The sequence below is a fragment of the Benincasa hispida genome, chromosome 3 (genome assembly GCF_027475165.1).
Source record: "Benincasa hispida cultivar pf3 chromosome 3, pf3_genome.v1.1, whole genome shotgun sequence".
Taxonomy (NCBI): Eukaryota; Viridiplantae; Streptophyta; class Magnoliopsida; order Cucurbitales; family Cucurbitaceae; genus Benincasa; species Benincasa hispida.
In genome coordinates this window covers 45,375,568-45,394,513 of record NC_143480.1, presented here as the reverse complement: position 1 = coordinate 45,394,513, position 18,946 = coordinate 45,375,568, and positions in this window count along the sequence as shown.

The following is an 18,946-nucleotide window of genomic DNA, read 5'->3' as shown; positions in this document are numbered from 1 at the left end:
TTGCTTATCTATGAGTGAAGTCAGTAACAACCAACTTCCTGGGAGGGTAAGTGGTTGGTCGAATTAAGCAATGTATGCATTGTTCACTAGAGATAAGAATAATCTTAGGTCAGCAAAGTTCATGCGTTTACCTTGTCCCATGAGTGCATCATTCATAATTTAGGCATACTTGGGAGAGTAGTCTAAAACCCAAATCTAAGTCTCGAGAGAGCGGATTGGAACACATAGGCAAGAACAGGGAACTTAGAGATAAGCTTCGTTTGCTAACCTGCATCGCATGCACCCTAGGAATAGGTATGATATTATGTGGTCGCCTTATTTGTGTGTGTGTCACTTCATCATCGCATAAATAAGAATAGAGGTTTATGTGTAGGCCTTATAGACTTATCGCATATATCGCATGCGTTCTAGCATTATTTGTATGTGTGTTGCATGATCGCATGGCTTGCGTTGACTAAGGTTGCCCTTGCGGTCAGTCTTAAGGGTTGCAATGAAATAATCTCCATATTTTATCTATTTTCCCATTCATTTATTTCATGTCAAGAGTTGTCGTGTCTCTACCTCTTATACATATTCTCATTGCATTATCTGTTAGATAGAAGTAGGAGTAGGATTAGCTTAGCAACCTCTCCATTATTCTTTTATTTAAACTGTCGCATGCACATTATCGCATTCATTTTACTACAAGTCCCCATGTTTGACCTCGGATCACTCGAGAAACTTACGTTCATATTATACTTGGCGTGAGTGCAAGAAAACTTGTGACAGGACGCATGGCCATCGCATATATTCGTTAACGCATTATCATTCCAACGCATGACCATCGATGCATGACTATCAACGCATACCTTAAGAACATGCATCACATATTACGTCCAAGGGATTTTAGTTGTCGAATATTTGATGTCTAATTTCCCATCATCAATAGGAAAGGAAGGAAACAGAAAGTTTGCTGCGGGAGTAGCAAACGAGGGAACATTTAAAAAGAAAGGTGTTTCAAGGTTTGGTTTAGGAAACACTAGTCAACGCTACTTCGAATCAGTTGCTAGTTATACTAAGAAACCTTAATGCTTTAAATGTAACAGATATCATTGGGCAATTAGTCCCTAGAGAAAACAAATGTCTTTTATAATTGTGGACAAACTGGACATTACAGGAAGGAATGTCCACAAATGCGACTGGAAATGCAAAGACCACTTCCCAGACAAGTAATCAAGAGATTAGACCATCAATGGAAGAAAGAAGACAACCAGAGGAATTAAAGAAAAAAGGGACAGTTGAACCATTTCGACGCCCACGGAAGTTGTACACTATGACCCAAATAGAATCAGAACCAAGAAGTAGAGTAAAACCCCAGAATTGTAAAATGTTATGTAAAAGAACCTGTAAGCTTTGATGGTTGAACATAAAAAAACTTTTCTTATGCCTTATATGAAATTTTGAGGAAGGAATTTTTTAAGGAGGATGGACTTGTGATATCCTGACGTTGATAGGATCTCGAAGCTTAAGAATAAGTTTATATTTGAAGCTCAAGGGGTAAAATTTTGGGCTACGTAAAACTCAATTCATAGCATAGGATTCTAGGAAGGACTATAGTGTAGAAAGCAAGAATTTAGATCTTGAACCCAAGGGATGGCACATGGTTGGGCGCATAGGGGATTTTCAAGACACCCTTATTGGACAATTTGAACTCCATAGAAGGGAAGGAAAACACCTTGAATGTATAAAAGTTATCATGGGGACTATGGTATGAAAGGAGAAGGGCATGCTATGAACTTTGAGAACTTCAAGATGGTTTAGGAATAGAAGGGGGTAATCAAGTACTAAGGAAATGTATAGTAGGGGGTTGAGCTTGGAAGGCTTATTTTGAAGAGAAGCCTTTTGTAGGAAGGAAAGGAAGATTTGGGTGCATACTAGGACAAAAAGTGAAGTTGGGCGCATACCTAGATAAAGTTGATGCATGGAAGAGGCATTAGGGGATGTTTGGAGACAAGAGAGCACTTAAGGAAAGGATTGGTTAAATGTTGGGAGATCATGTGATGAGTCATGCACCACCAAGAGAAGGAATTTGAGATGAACGTATGGTCATTGAAGGATGGACACATGGTCAATGAAGGAATGATGCATGGAGATGTTGAAAGTACGAACTTGGCTAAGTGATGGACAACATAGGACACAACAACTAGAGAAACCTTAAGAAAAGCTAATAATGGGTGGATAGCAAGCCTTGTTGAACACTTTGGACATAATTAAGGGAAGACATCATGTAAAGAAAAGAAGTGGATCCAAGAATGGGAAATAAGGAGAGAGTTGGATGCATGAAAGGAGGAACCATGCGCCCAAATGGGAGGTCATGCACCCATGGTGTATGTTCATGAGTTGGTTACAAGGAAGAAAGGAACGTGGCTCAACTAGATGAAATTTTGGTTAATCCGAGGTGGAAGATGGAGATGCAATGTGGAACATGCAAAATGAGGCATGGCCACATCAAAAGGAAGTATGTGTTAGACATGTTGCATTGAGGACACAACATGCATACATGCAAGGTGGTGGTGGCGAGGAAGTAGGAGATGGCTCTCTATGGTGATGACACTTAAAACCTCCAAGAGTTGGAGGTGTCATGCGTTAGTGCCATGATGGCATGACAAGGATGGGGGGTTGAAGCCTATAAATACCCTCAGAGAATCTTAGAAAGGAAGAGTGATTGAAAGGAATTTGGAGTGATCCATGCATTGAGAGGACCATCCATGCACCCATCTATGTGTCCATGCTGCTGAAGGTAGCTTCCTTGCACCTCTGTGTGGTAGAGTCAAGCCTTGTGCCAACTATGCTGTGTAAGTCAACCCTGTGACCAACAACTATCTTTCTCCAAATTTAATCTTGAGGTAAGCTAGGTTTAAGGTTAAGGAAGTGTTTTAAGATTATTTAACCCTAAACACGAGATTCTAAGTTGTTATTTAGGATGATACAAGCTCGGGATTCAGAAAGAAAAGAAGATACAGGAGATTAGGGAACCCTTTTTCCCAATGAATGGTGAGTGGTTTATTTTTTAATGTTTAGATGTATTTATACATATATGATGGTATATATATGTGTATGTTTGTGGTTTTGAAAAACTTGACATTCTGGAAATATGTTTTCTTGGATTGTAATTATTGGTTTTCCATTATTTTATATGAATGATTGACTTGACTGTAGATTTGCTTGAAAACATGTTTTACATTGGTTTGATTAGAAACTGGAATTGTACCCTGGAATTGTTAGTATACTTTATGGATGTATAGCTGGGATTGTCAGGGTACCCGAATATGTCTAACGAAAATTGCCCACATATGCACATTCGGCAGGTTATATTGGGTACTGGGATTGTTTCTTCAAACTTATTTTTGGTTGGAATAGTTTCTTTGGAATTATGTGTGGTGAATCATGGCATTTATGGAAAACATATGATCATGCTAATAACATCTCAGTTTCCAGTCCAAAGTCATGTATACTATGTTTGGTTATCTGTGGAATTGTATTCCTAAAAATGATTTTTAACAACAAAACTATTCTTATACTACACATGCCACTTACTGAGCTTTCGTAGCTCATGTTTCAAAATGTTTTATTTTCCCCTCAGGTAGCAATGAGTGGAGTTTCAGGGTGCTGCTCAGGTCAAGGTCTACCACACTATAACTATGTTTCTGGGTTAAGGTTTGCTCTTTATGAAGTATGTAGCCTAGAAGTAGAATTATATAAGCTGACTTTGGAGTTATATAAATACTAGAATGGTTTGATATAAAATAAATTTACCAAAGAGTTGTTATTATTTCATACATGGCTAAAGGATAGTTTGTAAGTTATACCCAAAATGGGCAATTGTTATTACAATAGAGTTTAAGATATTTTTTTGAAAGTGCAAGGTGATGGATAACAGATGTTACAAAAGGATTATGTCTGTTATCTTCACGCCTTCTCCTGAATGAAAGAGGTAAGTTTGGGAAGGGCTGTGACAATAAGGTGATAGGTAAGTTCATGTTTAATTCCACTTCCAAATCACTTAGAAACTTCCTAAGCCAAACTACTTCCTTTGCTGTTTCACAAGCAATTACGTATTCAACCTCCATAGTGGAGTCTGCAATGCATCCTTGCTTGATGCTACACCATATTACAACTCCCCCATTCATGGTAAACACTGAGCCTGATGTGAATTTTTTAAGATCCTCGAGTTTGAAAATTAGAGTTGCTGTATCCCATAATGATAAAATCCTTAGATTTATACACTAGCTTGTAGTCCTTCGTTCTTCTAAGATACTTGAGGATGTTCTTAACTACAATCTAGTTGTCTAACCTTGGATTGGACTGGTACCTATTGACTGTTCCCACTAAATAAAAAATGTCTGGCCTAGTATAGAGCATAACATACATTAAGCTACCCACAGTTGAGGCATAGGGAATACATCTCATATCCTCAACTTCTTGAGGTGTTCTAAGACACTATTCCTTAAACAAATGAACCCCGTGTCTGAAAGATAATAAACCCTTCTTGGAGTTCTACATCCAATATCGAGTCAGCATTTTGTCGATATAAGTTGCTTGAGGCAGAACCAACGTTCTGTTCTTGCGATCCCTAATATTTTGGATCCCAAGTACATATCGCACCTCTCCCAAATCGTTTATTTGAAATTGGGCTGCCAACTATTTCTTAATATTAGTAAGGTATCCTACATCATTCCCAATGTGTAGGATATCGTCCACATAAAGTACCAAGAAAGCTACTTTACTGTTGATGATTTTCTTGTAGACACAAGATTCATCAATGTTTTGATCAAAATCAAAAAGATTTTATCAATCAAATCTAATGTTCCAAGATCTGGACGCCTAATTCAACCCAAAAATGGATCGATTCAACTTGCAAATGTTTTTCTCCTGGTATTGGGCTAACCCTTTGGACTAAGACATAAAGATGTTCTCTTCAAAATTGTCATTCAGAAAGGTAGTCTTTACATCTATTTGCCATCTCTCGTAGTCATAATATGTAGCTACTAATAAAAGAATTCTTATACACTCAAGCATAGCAACAGAGGAAAAAGTTTCCTCATAGTCAACCCTTTCCCTCTAGGTAAAACCCTTCGCTACAAATCTAACTTTGAAAGTTTGTACCTTCCCAACAACATCTCTCTTTCTTTTATAGATCCGTTTATGCGTTCCCCCCCTCCCCCCTCCCCCCTCCCCGCCCCTCATGGGTTTAACCTCTCTAGGTAAATCTACTAGTTCCCATACTAAATTAAAGTTTATTGACTCTATTTCAAGGTCCATGGCTATGCACCATTGGTCCTTATCTATGTTATTCGTTGTTTATTTATAGGGCAATGGATCCTCAATGCTATCATCTTCTACCTTGAGACACTCTCAACGATTGAGAATGACGAGACTGACCTGAAGTGCTGGCTTTTTCATTAACTTTTGATGAAGGACCAGTTGCATCAATAATGCTCATTGATTCTTTGGTAGATTTGTTTAATATTAATTTGATATGTGGTTTATGATTCCTCATGTGATCTTCCTCAAAGAATTTAGTGTTCGTCGATACAAACATCTTGTTTTCTTGAGGATCGTAAAATAGGCCACTTGTCATTTCCTTAGGGTAACAAATAAATTGTCATAACCTTTAAAGGGGTACCAACTTCCTAGGATTTGTCACTAGTATGTGTGCAGAACAATCCAAGATTCTGAGGTAATGTAAACTAGGTTTATGTTGGGTTGAGTGTCCTAAAACTCACACTTGTAATGATAAACATATTCTATTATCAATAAAGTTGTTATTGATGTTTATTCTATAAAACTGTTATTGAATATGTAAATTGCACTTATAAAGTCTAACTCCAATAAACTAAAGATCCATTGAATACATGAACTTTATGTGGAGACATAAGAGTGAATCAAGTTCAGTAAATAGACAAAATGGTCTATAGTATATGAATAAGTCTAAGTACCTTATTTTGGTAATACTATCGGATGTGGCCCACTCTGTAGTTGTTACAAATTTGTTGTAAAGTGTTTCAAACGAAGTGAACCTGATTCGTTCATGTATTAACATGAGTAGTGGGGGCATCCTATGCAATGAATTTTCATAAGATAGGACCAAGAATTAAGTCACTCTTACTTTATAATGTTGTTTATTGTTTAAAACTGACTATTTCAAAGCGATAACCTAGGTAACTTGACCATAATCCTGAGCTAACTATGAACTCCTGTTTATTCGGGATTATCCTTAGATTTTCATGGGTAAGGGTTGGCTCAATAGCACTGACTCAATAAGCCTCCCATTTCAGGGATAAGGCAGGGTAGATAGCTGTGGACATAAGGTACAAGATATAATTCACTTCTACCTGCTTTTAGGGATAGTAGAGAGGTTGTTCCCTTAAGTGCTGACTCCAGGTCTTGAACAAGGGGCCTTAACCTCTCATTGAACCGAGAGGGACTCAGTTTAGTGATTGGATCAAAAACTAATTGTTCATTAGAGGATCAGTGAGACTTAAAGAGCTAGATGTAATCTCGGAGGTAAAATAACTTTTGACCTAACCGTTATTACGAACAACCTGTGAAAGGTTGACTTACTAATAATAGTTATATCGAGTGGACAAAATATATCTACAGTGAAGGGAGTGCAACTATTGGGATTTAATGGAGTGACACGGTAGTTAACAAATGGTGGTTAATTAGGTTACAGAGTTTAGCTAGTTAATCGCGGATCATTGGAGTCCATGATCTGTAGGTCCATGAGGTCCCCCTACTAACTCATATCAAACTAAACCTTAGAACAATGTGACGAATGAATTTGAAGTGTTCAAATTTGGGTTTTGGAGCAAAGTGGTAAATATATATGATATATTTAACCTAATGTTTAATTGTGAATTAAACATAAAAAGAGAGAAAATAGAAGATACTTAAATAAAATTCAAGATTATGAATAGGAATTCATATAAATTTGGATAAGTGTTGGATTTAATATTAAATTAAATTAAGTAAATTTTTAATTAATTATTTAATATTAATTTAATTTTAAAATTGATTATTAGAATTAATTTTGAAATTAAATGGAATTGGTCAAAATTGCATTAAAAGTCAAATTGTTGACTAGGTAAAAAATGTAATGGAAGTCAAATTGTTGACTTTTGACTTTTGAAAGTAAAAAAGTCAAGTTTGTTGATTTTGGACTTTGAGAGTCAAACTTTGACCAAGTTAGCAGAAAGAACCAACATTACATGGCTAAGTGTTGTCTTCTTTTGAAGACAATTGTTCCACTAAATCCCATTTTTTGAGTTTAATGCATGCAATGGTCTTTAAAAGGGAGTGTTTAATGCTTTTAAAGAACTCTTGGCCATAGTGGATTTAGATGAATCTCATCCCTTTTTATCTCAAAGCTTTAGCTTTTTCCTCTCCAAATTTGTCACTCACTGGATTCTATCATCCCGTTCTAAGGTCGAAGAATAGTCGGGAAGACTCTCTGATGGTCTACGAACCATTTGTGAGAAAATTGGAGCTGATTTGGAGAAGATTCAAAGACTACAAAGGTTGTATTCTTTTCCCCTTTTTCTTGTTTTATTGCATGCATGATTTTCTTTGTAATTAATCTAATTAGAGTACTTTAGATCTGTTCTTCTTCCGCTTCGCATGTATTCATTCCATCATTTTACGCTCCCTTCATAACTCGAGTGGTGTCTCTAACACATTTTTCGAGGAAACATTATTCAAGATATGAACTACATTCTCCACTACATACCCCCAAAACAAGCTAGGCAATAGAGTATAGCTCATCATATAACAAACCATGTCTAAAAAGGATCTGGTGAGGTGTAGCAGGTGTTGAAAGTTGGGATTGGATTCCATGTTCTATAATATAGTCTTAGAATGTTAAATCCATGTACTCTCCACCCTGATTTGATCGAAATGTTTTAATCATTTTACCTAACAGGTTTTCAACTTCAGCCTTGTACTCCTTGAACTTTTCAAGGGCTTTAGACTTATGTTCCATCAGGTATAAGTCACAATACCTTGAATAATCATCTATGAAAGAGATGAAGTATCTGTACCCTCTTCAAGCTTTTACATTCATTGGACCACAAAGGTCTGAATGTATGAGCTCTAAGGGCTCGTTTTCTTTATAATCATTTCCACTAAAAGGTCTTTTAGTCATCTTTCCTTCAAGACATTATTCACGTGGAGGTAATGAATCATCTTCTAGCTCACTTAGAAGTTCATTCTTTAGCAACCTTCTAATCTTTTTGAGATTTATGTGACCTAATCTCAAATGCCAAAGATATTTATTATTGTTACTTGGAGAAAATTTTCCTTTTTGTTTGAGTATTCACAGTTTTAAACATCTCATGATTTAAAACTGTTTTTGATTTAGTTGGTCTTAACACATATAAGTTGTTTTCTAGTTTAGCTGAATAAATAGTTACACTATTTTTCATAATGAACGCCTCATTCAATGAAAAAGAAATAGAATATGATTGTTCAATTAAACAAGAAATAGATACAAGGTTACTCTTAATTTTTTGAACTATATACAAAATATCCAAAATTAAGTATATATTTCTAAAAAAAAAAAAAAAAGAACTTAGCAACTTCCACTACACGAGTTGAAATGGAATCTCCCATTCCAACCTAGAGCATCAGCGTCATTTCGCCCTCCTCGAGTTGCTGGAAGGAACTAATTCCCTATAATTCCCTATAAAAAAGAACAAACATGATTAGTTGCTCCCGAATCAAGTATCTAAGCATTATGGTTATTTTCTACTAAACAAGTTTCTGGAACTAATAAATTATATTTACATTCCTTCTTTTTCTTCTTCTTGGTGTGGTACTTGGGGCAGTTGTATTTCCAGTGACTATCGATATTATAGTGGAAACACTTGTCTTTTTGTCGGCCACCTTGACCTTAGCCTTGCTTTTCCCAGCAGTGGAAGTCGTCCCCTTCCCCCCGTTTTTTTTTTTTTTTTTTTTTGGATCTTCTTAGATCTAGAAGATGAGGGAATAGACTTAATTTCAGAGGATGAACCCTTGTGGAACTTTTTGAAATGGGCAATATTTGCCTCTTCTTCTATCGGTCCTTTATATTTCTTATGAGACTGATAAGCCCGTAACTTATTTAGGAGGGTATTCAAAGTATACTCTATTTTATTCATAACCACATTACTGCAAAATTAGAGAAAACTCTTCGGAAGAGATTTCAAAATAAAGGACACCCAACTTTGCTTGTTGATGACTGCGTCATTCATCTCAGTGACATTGAAGTGGACCATTAGGTCGAGAACATGTTCTCTCACTGATTGGCCTTCCTTCATGTGCACGTTATAAACATATTTAAGGGCCTCGTGTTGGATTTAAGAGGACGGTTGTCCAAATATCTCCTGAAAGGACTCCATGATCCGACGTGCAGTGTTCATGACCTCGTGTTTCTTGGTAAGAATATTAGACAGACTTGCCAAGATATAGACTCGGGCCTTGTCATTGGCCTTTGTCTACAGGTCATAAGCATTCCTAACTTCTTAGGATTCATTACGAGCGGGGATTGGAGGATATTCCTCCATTAAGACAAACCGTAGATCATCTATAACTAGAATGATATTCAAGATAGATTTCTACATCGTATAATTTTCACCGGTTAGTTTGTCGTTCTCAAGCAAGGAAATTATTATGGAAGACATGCTAAAAGGAGTAATAAATAATTGACCGTATTAGTTATATTTTTCTTAACCCATTACACAAAAAAACAAGCATATAATCAATTCAGCAAAAAACAAGCAATCACATAACCCTAATTAAACTATTATTTTACAATGATACTTCAGAGGTTTAAAGCAACAACCAACAAAGGGTGATCAACTACCCTCCCCTGAATTGAGACAATCTCAGCTAGTTACTAATATCGGAATAACTCTTATTCCTATAATTCATAGCTACCGTTTTTTGGTCAATGATTCATTAACTAGTTTAATTCATCCTGTAAGTGTGACCGTCTCATCTTCAGATCTTGGAGGTAAACTTCAATAGGCTACCATAAGAAAAGACAACTGTTGAAGATTAACCTAAGTAACCCTATCCATTACTGAAGTTTGCGTTGTTTTGAATTGTATGATTAGGCCCTCCGAAAGGATGGTTGCTCCAGGACGCACGACAAGAAATAATAGATATGATAGTTAACGAAAAAAAGTTATAATAGATCTTTTATAGTCTTTTTCGAAGGTCCTGACAGCCTATGTTATTAAATGTCCATGACTTTTGATAGCGTTTTTTGTTAGCTATGCCAAATGCTATTAAAAACCTAAAAATTATAGCATATTTACCTTGCTATGAAAATATAGCGTTACTAATAAAAGCTATAATATGTTTCTATAGCTTATAAAGTGAGCTTTTATAACATTATAATAGCATTTTATTTATGTTATTATATGTTTTTAGAAGCCTTTTGTATGCACTATCATGATGATTTTATAGCCTTTTCTTAATGTTATTAAACAAATTTATAGCCTTTTCTCGTCAATGATAAATTACCAATTGTCATAATGGCTATTTTAAGCCATTTTTCATTACTTATAACAATATGGCAAACCATTTCACTAATAATCATCACATTTCATATAAATGATAGCTAGAAATTATAATGGATTATATATAATAAAGTATCATGACATGTAAAATATCATAAATCTCATCTCATAATTGAAATTTTGTAATCCCTTACGTGACACATTTAGTTAATGTAATACAATGAAAGAAAGTTATAAAGTAATTAATACAAAGTGATTAGCAAAATACAAGACTCACCAACTTTTGAATATTTCCGTAATGAGTACAAAATTTAAGGGTTAAGTGAGTTGTCATCTTCATTTTTCATCAATAAGCAAAGCCTCATTCCATCCACCTAAAAAAAATATTCCAAAAAATAATCATAGACACTAGTTTACTAGGCGAAGAAGACCATCAACCATCAATTCTAAGTTGCTAACCTCTTACTTTGAGCCTTAAACCACTTAAAGAGCGAATAATGTTATCTACCCCCAAAGTGTACTCAATACGCTTCTGGTATTACTTCAATTAGTAAAACAAATTGAAATCACCCCACACACACACTAATTCGAGTATCTTTCAAGTGATATCTACCCCCACCCCCTCCAATTTAATTTGAAGTCTCTTAATCTAGCATTTACCACATAAAGAACCTAAAAAATCCAAAGAAAATCTCCCACTTCTATGTAAGACATGGTTGAAGAAAAAAAACAAAAAGTTCATATTTAGAAACTTCTATAATTAACTATACAAATAGAACTTTCCACCTAAAAAAACAATGAATGATTTCTAAGTTTAAGGAACCATAGCGACAGTCTCCTTCAAATTTATAATATTTAAAAGCAAAAATAAAGACAGAGTGGAAGTTGAACGCCAAGACTTACAAATTTAGTGTAGTGTAAAATAAAGGACCTTCATATCGCACTTAACTCTGATGCACCTCCACATTACACTTAACTTTGATATAAGATAGCCAATGGAGATAAATTTTGATAAATAAAATATACTATGAATTATGTTTATCTCCCAAGCTTTAAAAAAAAAAAAAAAGGATTACACAAGATGCAGGAAAAAAATCAAAACAAAGAAGGCAATAAAAACAAATAGAAAAGAAGAAGACAACAAGGTGAACTTAGGTTGTAATGGAGCCCATCTGGAATAAAAAAAATTATAGATGGCCAAAATGACAACAATTTTTCTCAAGCAATAAATCTGAGCATCGACTGGGCGAGCATCAAGAGGGGGAGCATCGAGGGGGTGAGTATCGAGGAGGTGAGCATCGAGTGGGGGATCGAGGATCGAGTTCTGGACCGAATCAAGACTTGGATTGAGTTTGATCGAAGATCGAGTTCTAGACTAGATTGCGTTTTGGATTGGAGATCAAGTTCAAACAAGGATAGAGTTCTAAACTGAATCAAGTTTTGGATCGGATTGAGTTATTCACAGTGGGGATCAAGGATCGAGTTCTGGATCGGATCAAGGATCGAGTTCTAGCATAAAAATTTTAGACTAAGGTTACAAAATCATCAAACATCAGAGGAAACAAAACCCAATACATAATTGCATTCCATTTAGCTAGCTCAATCTCCTTCAAGTGCAGAAACTATAATCAAACAACATCCAAACACAAACGGTAATCAATTGAAAATGGAAAAATGCAAAAAGGAAAATCAAAAATTAAATAAAAAAGAAAAGGAAGGTGAGAATGATAGAAATTAAAGAGAGGAATGATAGCAGAGTGAGAAAAAAAAATAAAACCACACTCACCAAAGTTGCTGCAACCGATGGAGACGATGGAAAATCAATCGTCAAAGGTGGAATGCGGGCGCACATATTAGGGCATTGCATGGAGTTGAGAATAATAAAGAGAGGAATGAGAATAATATGGGTTTCAAGTGCTGAAAGTTGTGATTTGAGAAAATAAGGGTTGAGATTTGAGAGAAACAATATTGGGATTTTGTGTCAAGAGACGAAGAAAGGAAAGAAGAGTAAAAGAAAAAAAAGAAAATATGGGTTTTGTGTATTTGAAGAAGGGGTGAAGCATGCGGCCCCCAAAATTTTGCTTGTTTGGGTGGATAACTATGAAATTTTGAGCGCACCCCCTAAATTTTAATTTTAACTTTTTTTTTTTTTTTTTTTTAGTGTTTCCATAGCCTATTTTGAAAAAAGCTACGTCCAAGAGTTATAATAAGTCATATTTGTTGTAGTGGTACGATACACAGGTGGACGATAAGAATCTCACAGTGCAACCTAATGAAGGAGACTATAGGATAAGTTGACACACGTCCTTTTCCCACTTACTATAAACACTTTTCCTATTCACTTTGGTATTGACCCATGCAAATACTTTCCAAAGGGAGACTATGCCCAAGACAACACGAAGTCAAGCATGGATCTCACTATTGGGTTGAATGTTCTAAAACTCGCAGTTTGTAAAGTTAAACATTTTCTATTTTTAATAAAGATGTTACTCAACAATTATTCAAAAAAAGTTTGTAAATTGCAATTATAAATACTAAATCCAATAAACTAAGATCCATGACTATTACATGAATACTTGAACATTATGTGAAGACATAAAGATGGACCACGTTTGAGTAAATAACCAAAATAGACTATAGTATACAAATAAGGTTAGGTGCCTTATTCTGGTAACACTATTGGATGCGGCTCACTCTGTAGTTGTTACAATTTGTTGTAAGATGCTACAAACAAAGTGATCCTGAGTTGCTCATATATTGACATAAGGAGTGGGGGCATCCTATGCAATGAGTTTGAATAAGATCGGACCAAGAAATAAGTCACTCTTACTTTATAATGTTGTTTACTATTTAAGGCTGACTATTTCGCTTAGATGACGTAGGTAACTCGATCTTAATCCTGAGCCAACTATGAACTCCTGTTTATTGGGGATTATCCTTAGATTTGCATAGGTGAGGATTGACTCAACAGTGCCGGCTCAATAAGTCTCCCATTTCATGGGTAAGACGAGCTAGATAGCTGGGGAAATAGGGTGACAGATGAAATTCACGACTACTCGATTTAGGGATAGGAGAAAGGTTGTTCTCTTAAGTGCTGAATCTAAGTCTTCAACAACTGGTCCCACCTTCTCATTGGCCCGAGAGGGATTCTGTTTAGTGATTGAATAACAAACCAATTTTTCATTACAGGATCAGTGGAACTTAAGGAACATGATGTGATTTTAGGGATAAAATAACATTTGACCCAACCGTTATTACGAACAACCTGTGAAGGTTCGACTTACTAATTATTTTTAAATCAAGTGGACACAAATATATCTATAGTGAAGATAGTGAAACTATCTAACTATAGTGGTGCAACTCTGTAGTTAACGAATATTGATTAATTCGGTCTAAAGAGTTTTAGCCAATTAATCTCAAATCGTGGGAGCTCATGATCTATACGTCCATAAGGTTCCTCTACTAGCTCGTAAAACATGAATACCTTAGGTTACTAAATAGAGTGAATTTGAAATTATCTCAATTTGAAGTGTTCAAATTGAATTTAGTGTTTGATTTTAAATTGTTCAAATTCAAAATTAGGGTTTAAATAATTATATTCGATATAATTAAACGTTTAATTTATCGAAATTAAACGAAATTAGAGAGTTTATAATATTTAAATATTGATTTAAATATTAGTAGCATAAAGAGGATTCATGTTTAAAATTAGGCGTGTAATTAATTTAATATATGATATTAAATTATTATTTAATTAATTAAAATTCAAAATCAATTTTCATTTTTATTTCAATTTCAGGAGTTGAAATATTATTTTTTATTTTAGTTAATTTTGAATTAATTAAAATTAAAGATAACAAATGAAAATTGAGATGATAGTGTTTTTTTCCACATTTTATCAAGTAGAAGGTGGTTTAACCTCCATAATTCCACCTAGCCCATTATTTTCATGCAATTGAAGTGTCAATTGAATTGTTGTTTTAGTGCTTGCATGAGAATATGGAATAAAAACTCTCCATTTTTTTTTTTTTTTTTATAGATTTGATGACTGCTTGCTGCTGGAAATTAGTTTCTTCGTAAGAATTCTTCTTCACTTGAAACCCACTCCATTCCCTTCACAAATTCACTTCAATCTTGAGTTCCACCACTCAAATTCAAGGCTAAGAATAGTAAAGAAGATCTCTTGGTGGTTCATTGTAGAATTGGAACTAAAATTTTCTGAAGAACAACTTGGATTGGAGGAATTCTTCAAAGGTATGATTTCTGGAAACCATTTTGTTGAAAAACCTATTTTACATGATTTTAGAACTCAAATTAAGTGCAATTAGAGTGCTTATTGATTCTGATTGCTTCCGTTGCATGCTTCTATACTCTATCACTCATGGTGTGAACTCTTAGGGATGCTCACGGTGTGAACTCTTAGGGATGTGAGAGCTAAAAATTTGATATATCTCATATACCATTTTCTCCCACTAAAGTATTCTATTATTTTAAGGTTTTATTATACTTAGTTAAATTCTAGTTAATGAATATATCGAAATCTCTTCCTATTATAACTCTTATAGAAAGGTCTTTACTCTAACGTTCTAAGTGAATTAAACCATTTAATTAACCTAGTAACATTGCATGCTAACAGGATTAAGGTTAATTCAACTCAAGTTTCGGGTCAGTCCTAAAACTCCCAGTTTGTAAAAAGATAAACATTTTCTATAGTCAATAAAGTGATTATTGATTTTATAGATTTTATACATAAAAGTCTAAATCCAATAAACTAAGACTCATGACTATTACATGAGTACTTGAACTTTATGTGCAGACATAAAAGTATATCAGGTTTGAGTAAATAATCAAAATGATCTATAGTATATGAATAGGGTTGGGTGCCTTATTCTAGTAATACTATGGGATGCGGCCTACTATGTAGTTGTTACAAAGAGTTGTAAAGTGCTACAAACGAAGTTATCCTAATTCTTACATGTTATGACATGAGGAGTGGGGGCGTCCTATGCAATGAGTTTGCATATGATTGGACAAAGAACTAAGTCACTCTTACTTTATAACACTGTTTTACTGTATACGACTAACTATTTTACTTAGATGACCTACGTAACTCGATCTTAATCCTGAGCTAAATATGAACTCCTGTTTATTCGAGATTATCCTTAGGTTTTCATACGTGAGGGTTGGCTCAACAGCGTAGGCTCAATAAGCCTCCCATTTCAAGGGTAAGATCGAATAGATAGTTGGAGACATAGGGTGCCAGACGAAATTCACACCTACCTGATTTAGGGATAGAAGAAAGGTTGTTCTCTCATGTACTGAATCTAGGTCTTGAACAAGGGGTCCCACCCTCTCACTGGGTTGAAAAAGTTTTGGTTTAGTGACTAGATCACAAACCAGTTGTTCATTAGATGATCAATAGGAACTTAAGAAACAAGACATAATCTCGGGGGTAAAATAAACATTTGATCCAATCGTTATTACGAACATGTGAAGGGTCGACTTACTAATCATGGTTAAATCATGTGGACATAATATATCTAAAGTGAGTGGAGTGTAACTATGGACTTTAGTGGAGTGACACATTAGTTAACAAATGGGGGTTAATTCGGTATAACGAGTCTAGCCAATTAATCTTGGATCATTGAAGCCTATGATCTGTAGGTCTGCGAGGTTTTCCTACTAGCTCGTAAATGGATTAGCTTGAGAATGGTGTAATAAGTTAATTTGAAACGTTTAAATTAGAATTAAAGGAAGTAGTAATTATATGAGATATAATTACACGTTTAATTTTGAGAACTAAACGAAATACGAGAATTAATATTTAAATATGATTTAAATATATGAAGGTGGATATGCATAAAATTAATTTAATATCTGATATTAAATTCATTAGAATTATTTAAATTGTTTTGAATGAGTCCCTCGAAAGCTTGATGCAAAAAAATGAATTTTTGTTCTACTTTGATGATTCCATCATACATGATTGAGTTGCGAAAAATTCTGGATAGATATCCCACATTTGAACTGAATTCTTTCTGGTTAAAGAATCTCTTTCTAGGTTCTCTAGAACAATTAGGAGATTCTCTAGAAGAAATATAGGGTTCTGCTTCTAGTGACAACATCCTATGGGGTGGCGGTCCCGCTTATGGGGTCAAATCAATACATTCGAAAAAGATTGGAATATTAATCTCATCGATCTCATAAGTATCATACCAAATCCCATCAATCAAATCGTTTTTTCAAGAAATACGAGACATCTAAGTCATACAAGTAAAGAGATAAATTCACTGATAAGAAAAAGAAAAAATGTGAACAGTGATTAGGATTGGATTGATGATAAAATAGAATCTTGGGTCTCGAACAGTAGTCTCTTGCCATAAAAATGGTTAAATGCGCAGCAGCACCAACTATGAAAAATCCACCAATCCACATGTGATGTATGAATAATGAAAGTTATGTACCATAGTCAATAGCTAGATATGGATAAGGGGGCATCACATACATATGGTGAGCTACAATAATGGTTAAAGAGCCTAACATGGCTAGGTTAATAGATAATTGAGCATGCCATGACGTAATTATTTCTTAATTTTATTAGAATAAGTAATTTATGAAATTATTTTTGTAAAATTAATAATATTTTCAAATTTATAAAATGAATTAATTTTTTTTAAATCAATTGAAAAATTGAAAAAGATTTAAAAACACAAAAATGGAATAGTGGTTATTTCCATTATCATCTTCAAGTGTCTCACACTAAACCCACCTCTTTTGGCTTCAATAACACCAAGCATGAGCTGTATCTCATGCAGCCATCTTCTTTGCATGATAGTCTGTAATATATTGAGAAGATTGGGGTTGAATTGAGGAATGCAAATATAGAATTTTGCTGGAATAATCGTGTTGAAGAAGTTTTTCTTCAAGTGGTGGTAATAGTGAGCTCTTCTCCAATTTCCCTTCATTCAAGCTTATTTTGAATTCCACAACTCAATCTAAAGCTCCAAGACAATAGTAAGGAAGATCTTGAGGTGGTCTATAACAAGATCTAGAGAAGTTTGTAGTTTAGAATCAAGATTTGAAGAGTTCTACAAAGGTATGACTTCAAACCCTCTTATGTTAGTTGATCATGCTTTAGTTACTGCCAAAATTAATGAATTATAGTGCTTATTGATCCTTTTGTTTCTGCTCTATTGATACAACCCAACAATTGGTATCAAAGCATCATATAAGCATTCAATTCGGTTTAATTTTGCTTTGGTGGGTGTTTTTCATGAGTTATATGAAACTGGTGCACTGACATTGTTTTCTGAGTTTTGGCATTTTATTTCTCTTTGATTTCTTGATTAGATTTATAATTGGCCCTTTATTTATGAGCTTATATGTGTTCTCAAGAAGGCCAAGTTGCAGATTCCAGTTTTTCTGTCTCTGCTTAAATATTGTCGTTGATGTTTAAATGCTAGACGATCGTCTAGCTATGGGCGCTAAAAGATGTGAAGAAAAGTTAGACGATCATGTAGCTATGGCCGTTGGGCGTTGATATTGAAGGAACTCTTATACAAGATTACCTCTGAGTTGAAGCGAATCTTTCCAAAAGCATTGTGACAGAATTACCACATTTACATTCACACAAACAGATATGCATCAAGCTACTAAATTACCAGCATGCATCAAACTACTAATGAAGTTGTGAAGCCCGATCGTCTAAACGATCGCTTAATATGTGAAAGGTAAACAATTTACCACACGATTTACTCCACGATCGTATAGTTAGTAACCAAGCGATGAAGCTTGCTGAGCTATAAGATCGTCTAGTGCGCGCGCGTAAGACAACTCTCGAGTATCCAATACTCAACGATCGTCTACCCCATAATCTACACGACCTGACCAATGCTTGGTCGTCTTCATCCTTGAAGAACAACAATCCTTGCTATGAAGCTTCTTCACGAACGACTCACAGACTCAAACTAACTTTGAATACAGACGCGATAGCAGTTAATATTGCCCAAAAAAACACAGAAGCCTTTACAATTAACTCAAAATGTAAAAGAATTTAACAAACTGAAGTTTCATCCTAGAAACTCCATTAACCCACACATCCACAAACAAATTAACGCTTCAAACAAAGAGTAGACATGTTTTACCCACCGAGAATGTAAATGTCGTTCTTTGCATAAATGAATTTGGAATATCAGAAACCTGGCTTTGATATCAATTGAACAAACTCTTGTACAAGAATACCTCTGAGCGGAAGCGGATCTTTCCCAAAGCATTGTGATAAAATTACCATATTTATATTCACACAAACAAATATGCATCAAACTATTAAATTACCAGTTGAAAACTCCCTTCACTTGAAATCTTGCTCTCTCCATGAACGAAAGCTTTCACTCTTGCTGGAACGT